Raw genomic sequence first — 8555 nt, 5'->3', positions numbered from 1 at the left:
GATGTCGGTGGTCTTCCTCATGACTGAGGCACCTGTTGAACCAGATTGAGAGACCATGAAGACCCAGGAAACTATCAAGGATCCTCCACAAGGCTTCACAGGACTTTTGAGGGATTTGGCTGATTGGAGTGAGAATTCATGAGTCTACAACGTTGGACTTTTTCACAGCTAATATTTGAGACACTGGATTTTAAGATTTCATTAGCTGGAAGAGGAAATCATGAAAAATGATAAATGCCTGAAATACAGCACATCATTTTATGCTGAATAAATTGTTTACATTTGTTTTTTTTATTGATTTGAAATGATATACGGTACTTTACAAAACCACAAAGCAATTTTGAAATGAAAGAGGCACTGATATGCACACGCACACGCACACACACACACACACACACGCACGCACACACACAGCCCAGAAGCTATGTAAGTATGTTTATGTTTTATTAAACTGGTGTGTCTTACTATAGTCATCCTAAACCTTTCATAGAATCATCTTTTTAACCTCATAATAATAGGTCAGTTTCTCCATCAAACATCCAGCCACTCTTTTTGTTTTGGAACATTTACATCAAGCCAGTTCCTGGTTGTGGTTTTCTTGTTTCCTGCAAGTAAGAATTTGAGCAAGTATCTGTCACCTCTAAAGATTACGTCTTCAGTTTTTCGCAGGTACCTTACAGGGACGGTGTTTGGAACTGAACTGTATATATCCTGAAATATTTTGAAACTCCAATCCACAGTCAAACATTGTAAAGTCGAGCGCTTTTTCTTTTCTACAAAGAAGCAGGCTGCATATTTGTGTAGGAGTGCGCAGCTCGTGGGACAGTGGTCCTGTGTGTAGTAGTGTCCACGCGCTGCCGCCGCGCAGCTGCTGGGAGGGGTGGGGCCTGGAGGGGGCGGAGCCCGGCGGAGGACACCGGCCGAAGCTCCGCCTCCCGCTCCTCCGTGGAGCCGCAGCCACTCAAGGATGTTGGGAGAGAGAAAGAGGGAAGTACGGAGACTCGGAGGTGGACAGTAACCCTCAGCATGGCTGCATTTCGGAAACTTGCCTTCTTCTAATGACTCCCGGGTCCGCGGGCTCTCGTGGAGGTGAGTCCCTCCCGCTTCCTGGACCTCTGTGGCCGCTGGAGCCGGAAAGTTTGCTCACGTGTCCGCGGTAATTTTGAATATTTCACAATGTAAACCGGAAAATATGTCTGAATTCTACCGAGAAAGTACCGACGGGTGTCTGTTTAATTGACGCGTGGCAGTTTTTTAGGTAAATAAGTATTAATATCTGTAGTTTTAATTGTGGTCGGTGTCAGAATGACCATGGAGCATGCCTCCACTCCACTCCGCTCCGCTCGCCCTTTGTTGTTGCTCTGCCCGCCGTCATATCGCTCCAAATGCCTCCTGTAATCTCTCCCAAGTTAATTATAGTCGCCATGTGGCCACAAATTCATGAGCTGTCATCGTTTCACCCTCCTGTTTGTTGTCCGGACACGTCTGGAGGGAAGACTTTAACTGACATTTCACTTCCATTCAGAAGCTGCTGAAGCGAGTTAGTAATGAACGCCATCATCAATATCTCAAGGAAAACACACGCTTTATCTTTATTTCTGGTGCTTTTCTCTGTCTTTATAGCTCCGTCGTACCACTACAGATTACTAGACTGTCAGATTATTGGCTATTGGGCGTCTTGGTGCAGTTGTGGGCTGTCACTGTGTTGTTTTGAGCGTTTTATTTGTCTTTATTTTGTGTGACAAAACAAAATCCTTTTTTTTAAATCGTAATCACAACTGTACAGCTGTAGTTGTTTATGTCTCTAGTTATCTTGTGCATAAATTCGAAAATTTGTCTTCATACTCATCAAACAACCATCAGATCCATTCAGATAAAGTCACTCTGTTGTTGGTGAAATTAATAATAATGATAATAATAATAATAATATATAGCTCTTTCCAAACAATTACACACTATGTTTGATGTCTCTTTACAATAATGTTAACACATCCAAAGCTTTAAAGTAGCATACGAGGAATTGCAACAGGGCATTTTAGGCTCCAACAACATTTTCAAGTGAAAACAAAAAGCTTTGATTGTGTTTTGAGGGTCATTTATACGACAAAGGTGCTCAGAACCGCTGAAAACGCCGGTATTTGAAAACTGCTCCAAAAGTCCCAAGTTTTTAGCAGCGGTTTGACTCCGCCTCAGTGTAAACATGAAAAACTCATCTTTTCTAAAACACTGCTGCTGTGCATGATGAGCAGTAGTGAATAGTTTTTGCACACATGCATGGATGAACAAATGGCCAATAGTAACAGTGGCGGCCTCCGGAGTTGCGTTTTCACTTGAAATGTCGTGTAAACAGGGCCTAAAAACATGTTGTCTGGAGAAACATGCAATACAGTGTTGTACGTCTAGTGTTTTCCGCAGATACAAGAGAACATTCAACGAAAGATTTTAAATCCTGTCTGTTTCCAGTTACTCCTACTGAAACAGTGGGATCCAAAATAAATATACAAGAAACGGCTTTGTTTTAATTATAGAAGTAAGTGAATGTTTTCTGAGACACGGTTTGTTTGGCTCGATCGATCCAAACAAGCAGCTTTTGTAAGAGCCTGAAGTTGCAGCAGTCAGAAGTGAAACTCAGAATCAGTTACAGTTTTCACCATTTCCTACCCAATAAAATAGTCCCTGGACTGTCCTAATGTGGAAATAAAATACAGAATTCAGTCTTTATTCTCTTCTAACAGTATACAGCTGTGGTTGTTTGGTGTCAATTTATTACTTTTTGGTTGTTTGTGTGTCTGCGAACACGTTGTGCATCTTTGACAGTGTGAAAGTTTTTCATTTCGGAAGTATTTATTAAAAGTTTCGCAGTTAAACTCTATTTAGGTTATTTTGTATTATCTGGCAGTTCGTGTTTTGCACTGCTAGGACTTTTGTGCTCATGGATTGTTAAATGGCTGTTAGTGTTACTATATATGCTTCTGTTTGTAAAGAGCGACGTCTTTATTCTGTCTCTCTTGTGTATGGAAATGTACAAGCTTCACATGTCATTGAAATGTAGACACTACTCCAAGATACAGCCTCAATAATGAACATGGGAGTGAATTACAATGACATTTTAAAGTAAAACTGAACTTCAACATGCTCTGGTCTTAAATGGTCCATTTAATGGTCATGAAAATAAAGTATGTTAGGGAAGGGAGACGTGCCATCCAAGTCAGCACTAATACAGCTTTCTTACCAGTACAGCAGTAATTCTATGGTGATATTTTTGCAATAATCAAACTCACAAATTGTGTGGTGTTTTCAGTGAAGGAGCAGTGTGAGTCACTATTTTCATTTTTTTTTTTTTTTTTTTTTTACAAAAAGTAGTATGTGATCACTCAATCATAGGAAATCATCCTGACGGTACACTATAACCTCCATGTTACAGTTATTTTTCAGGCTGTTGCTTCAGTAGTAAGATGATTACAAGTTTTTCTCTTTTTTTTTAATCTCAGTTCTTTTTTTACTTTATGCAAAAATGCTAAACAGTGTATTGCCAGCTCTGTTTTGTTTTTGAACTACACTGTTGTTTCACACTATTTGAACTTATTCCCCACATTCAAATAACAGTCGTAATTTCACCATCGGCACCTGTCGACTTACAAGCGGAAGCTGTAAAATAAACTGAAATGTTGCAGGGTGCTTTCTATTACACTCTGTTTTTTGCACATGAGCTTCCCTGACTGCAGCTGTGAAGCCGTTCAAGAAAAAAGAGGAAATTTATGGTTTAAGCTCAGAAGACTTGATTTTGGACAGTCAACAACAGATTGGTGTGTTTGTGGAACATTGTTTGGACGAGCTGACACCTGCTGTTTAGTTTCTAGGCCTCGTCCAGCACAGTCTCATTCGGTGGAGCTGAACTGCACCAAAGTAAATGTTGACTCGATTCAAATCAGAAAGATGAATCATGTAACAATGTGGAAGCGCGAGTTCACCCAAAAGGTCACACCATGACCCTGCAATTAATGAATAGGTCTAGTAACTAATAATTCACGGCAGTGGTTTGAAACATACTGTAAGTAGTCTTTATTACAGTTGGTTCCTTCCTCTGGACGCAGTGGCTTCACTGTGCTGAAAATGGAAGTGAGAAAGTGCATTTTCGCATCTCTTCCATTCATCCGTCAGTTTGTCATCTATACCCACCGAATCTTGGTGCTACGGAGGCTGAAGGCCTTATCGTCAAACACAGGGTTAAATATTCAGACTTGATGATCTAATGCTGATAGAAAAACAGTAATCCGCTCACACGCTCGGTCAATTCAGAGTCACTGATCACCGTAACAAGCATGTATTTATTGAAATAAATCAATACAAACCCCAGAAATTGGTCTGAATTTTTAGGATGTCTGGATTTCCAGTATGAATTTGCAGTTGTTTCAGTAAATAGTTTGTTTTAACTCTACGTGACCATTTAGTGTTTTTGCTCCCCAACAAGACTCCATGCCTGAATGAAGTGTAAAATGAGTTGGGAATCTCAGTCTGCCACATCAGGTCCCACTGGGGGCTTTTCTTCTATGATCTTTATCTGTTTTCAGCCGCTATGCCAGAACACGCCCAGAAAACCGTGTGCCCTTTTCCTTGTGTAGTGACAAGCCCACTTCAGTTACAGGAGTATCGAGCTACTGCTCCCCCGTCGGAATTTCTTTTGCCGCACTCTCAGGCCAATCCTTCCACAGTACATGACACATTATCTGAAAACACTGAACGGCCTGGACATGCTCTGAAACCCGGAGGCCTATAAACCTGGACAGGACTTCTGTGACTGACTTTACTTCAGAACTTCCCAATGATTCAGTGAGTACTTCACGTACACCGTTTAATTTAAAAAAAAAAAGCTGATTTCTCTTAATGCCTCTTGTGCGTCATCATTTTGAGTGACTTTGAAGTTAATTTATGCCGGTGAGTGACTTCCTTGTCTGTTTGTTTAAGAGATAAACTCTGCTGAAATCCTCAGGTTTGAACTCTGCGGTATGGACACATATTGCATGCTGTTTAGCAAACATGTTCACTGTATGAACATGAGGTATGTGGGTCACATCGCTGTGGATCGGGAGGAACTCTGAGACTGTGAGAATGGCTGCTGTACAGGAATTGCATGGCAACGTGCTCTGCGGGTCGGGGCATGCACACTCCTTGGAAAAGGTGCAGCAACTTTTGAAGTGGTTGGCTTAAAGCTGGACTTTTTTCTCTCTCTTTTATTTTTTTAAATAAGACGGTGAAGTTGAATTTCTCCTCACTAATGGGTTTGAAATGGAAAGATTGATCTGTCAGGGCTACCAAAGTGCTGGTGTGAGCCACAGAAAGGTAACTGGATATATAGGGAACCAGGGTTTTGTTTAGACTCATCGCCATGAGAGAGTGTGGTTGGAAGTGAAGAATGAGGGGGTAGTTTCGATTGTTACTCTGTTCAGAAGCACGCAGACACCACTAAAGCTCACACCCTCTCCTACGCTTTCAGTAGCATTTAGTAGAGTACGCACGCTCAGAGCAGAGGCAGAGGCATTGAAATATTCAGTGAGAAACTGTGACAGGGACAAGACAATACGCAACGGAATTCTGAAATGAAGAAAGACTTAAAAGAAGCTTCTCCTCATGAAACAGTTGCAGCTGTTAGTATCTTGTAAGGAGTGTTTCTATGTGTAACACAAGAAGGAAGAAAGAAGCATTCCGCATGACTGTAACATCAGATGTTAATGCTTTTAAATGCACACATGGAGACACTTCAAACAGAACCACAAACAAACTATGACTGGAGGATGCACATGAGATGAAAACATTACAATTTTTGTATTAATGTTAATGTAACATGGCTGTCAAAATCATGAAATCCCTCATTCTGTATCAGTAATTTACAATCTCAAAGCGCTGATATGATTTCCAGTCTCTCATCACGATATCAGTGTAAGATTGGAATCTAACACACAGTGTCTCAACAGGATGACATAGCAAAGCTGCCAAAGATGTTTTCTTTGACCTAAAAAGGTGGTGTTGGGTCCTGGCACAGCAGTCTGCCTATTGGCTGCTTTCCCATCTACTGTACGGCTCTTTCAAACTCAGTTATTTCGTAGTTATCAGCATACAGCTTCGGGAAGAAGCTTCTCTTCTTACCTACGCAAAGAAACAGGGAAAAAAGACAAAACAATTCCTTCAGCATTCTTGATGAACGTTACTGCACAGTCACTTCAGATAGTTTATTTTTTTTTAGACAAACAAGAACCATTTTAACAGTTGCCCACATTATACACAGCTCTTTCAAAATCCCATCAGAAAAAAACTGCTCATAGTTTATCACAGCCGAGCAGTCCTCCTCCTTAGCCACGAAAATAACAGATTGTGTGCAAAACATCTTTCTGGTAGACATAGAAAGACATCGATTCCCTGTGATTGAGCTTCCAGTCCATTTCTTTTTGCCAACAATGCATTATTTTACGTGCTGGATTTCAAATGGAATGGTTTGATCCCCAATTGTTTTGGGACAAAAGGCTGTGGCATAAATATCAGGATTTTTCTTCTTCTTTGACAGATTTAGCATTTTATTCACTTTGCCATCCAGTTCACACCCGATCCATGTTTACCATCTTGTCCAATGCGTTGAAGGTGCAGGCACTTGCCAGACTGCCATGGGAATCATGAAGCCATTTATAGAGACAACAAGATGAAGCATCAACCACCCTGCCAGTTTCTGGTAGACCTGCGGCGACAGCAGCTATGACTAACTGACGATAGACAGACAATCAGCCCACAAGGCAATATTTGAAATAATAGAAAAGACATTTTAAATTAACCAGGAAGATGTTTCTATGAATAAATTCAGTTTTTGATGGCATGGTAGACTTGATTACTTGGTTGAAGGAGAAATAACTGATGGTGTATGTGTGTGTGTGTTTTCTCCAGTGAAACACGGTAAAAAAAAAAAAAAAAAGTTATTGGACAGTTTTTTCAAAATCATTTCCCTTTTTTAGACTCCTAAGAGTTTCGTAAGTCTGACAAAATCTACTTGCATCACAGTTTCATTTGTTTTCTTTAAATACAAAAAAAAAAACTTGAAGTACTCCTTCAATCTCCATTTACATAAATGTGAAGGACGCAGTTATTTTCAGATACGTTTTAATGATTGCAAGAGAGTGTGAAAGTGTGAAACTGTCACTTTCGAAGGGACTGAAGTTATTATGCAACGCTGTCTGGTCGTCTGCAGAGTTCTCCACTGTCACGAGTATCATCATGTGAGGAGCTCCATGAACTGTCCGGCTCAGGGATATTGTGGGAATTGGTATTCAAACTCACTATCTCAAAATAAATGAAGATCGCTAGAAAAATGTGTTACACGGATGTGAAGCGCCACATTGATTTAGAGTTGAGAAAACATTCTTCTAGGGAAAAGCTTCCCCCTGACCCCCAGAATGATCCTGCTGCTGCCCCCCAGGTACCTCACACTTTGAGATACACTGCTGTTCACCAGTGAGTGTGACTGCTTGTCAGTCACACTTTCCTGGTCCCAGCACAGAAACATCGGCGGCACCTCAGGGCAAAGACTACAACTTGTTCTTTCATGATATCATGATCATCTGAATGTTGCTTTGTTTTTAATTACATTTTTTCCATTCAGTAATAATCCAGAACACAGATTTAAAGATTGTTTTATACAGACTTGAATGGAGTTTTTATCATGTTCTCGTACTTTGATAGACTGGGTATCGATTAAATGGTCTAGTATCGTTGACAGCTGCCAGCCAGAGGCGTGGTGTTTTCATCCAGATCTCCCTGTTATAAAGTTTTCACGCAGGTTGTATCTCAGTAAAGTAAACAATGACATTTTCGAAGCCAGATGACCCCTTTCCATTGTTTTCATATTTGACACAAATATTTAGCTGGACCCAATAAGGAAATGTACGAGGATACTGCAGTCAAAATCAATAAAGCTTTTTTTTTTGTTTTTTTTGTTTTGTTTTGTTTTTTGAATTCGTCATTGGCGCTCATACTTTCAGTCACTGCCTTTGCTGCATGTTTTGTGAGTCTAGACAGAGAATAAATTCTGCTGACTGGCAGAAGCGTGAACACACAAGATGGTATTTCTATTTTGTTATCAAACCTCCGTTTCATCTTGCAAAGCTGAATGCACTCAGATACAATTAACCTAAGACAGAGAGCTCGACTACAGTACAGTTTAGTAAACTGATGGGTAAAATCTTTACTCATTGATTCCGATTATAAAAAAAAATGACAAATCAGTTCAGCTGTTCTCAGCTCAGATACCATTATTCATTCCTCTGCATTCAACTCACATTTCCTCTTTGTCGTCCGTGCTTACTTTTCAAACCTTGTCAAAGCCACAGACATCCTGTGGTCGGTGTCAGGGCTCTGCTGGAACCTCTTCATGTTAGAAACTTCCTACCAAACCATGACACTGATGTGAACTTAACCGGTTTTCTGTTAGTTGCTCTGGCCAGTCACAAGTAAACGGTTTTCTCTAATATAGCCTTTTCCCACCGTTTCTGTAGTGTCTCCCTAAAGTGTTTTAA

General features: G+C 40.5%; 1 protein-coding gene across 2 annotated transcripts in view; it reads left to right on the top strand.

Annotated features, from left to right (window-relative positions):
- The first annotated feature begins 972 nt into the window (after window positions 1-972).
- Window positions 973-8555, top strand: part of LOC115390685 (inactive rhomboid protein 2) — a 28795-nt gene continuing 21212 nt past the window's right edge. Inside the window, exon 1 of one of the 2 annotated variants that reach the window (XM_030094636.1) lies at window positions 973-1089. The gene's annotated coding sequence lies outside the window, so the exon portion shown is untranslated. Of the gene's footprint in view, window positions 1090-4699; window positions 4831-8555 lie in introns of those variants that run through there. The other variant, XM_030094637.1, reaches the window with a different exon arrangement.

This window comes from Salarias fasciatus, chromosome 6 (assembly GCF_902148845.1).
Source record: "Salarias fasciatus chromosome 6, fSalaFa1.1, whole genome shotgun sequence".
Taxonomy (NCBI): Eukaryota; Metazoa; Chordata; class Actinopteri; order Blenniiformes; family Blenniidae; genus Salarias; species Salarias fasciatus.
Note: the sequence above shows the minus strand (reverse complement) of the source record. Positions and strands in the feature narration are given on the sequence as shown.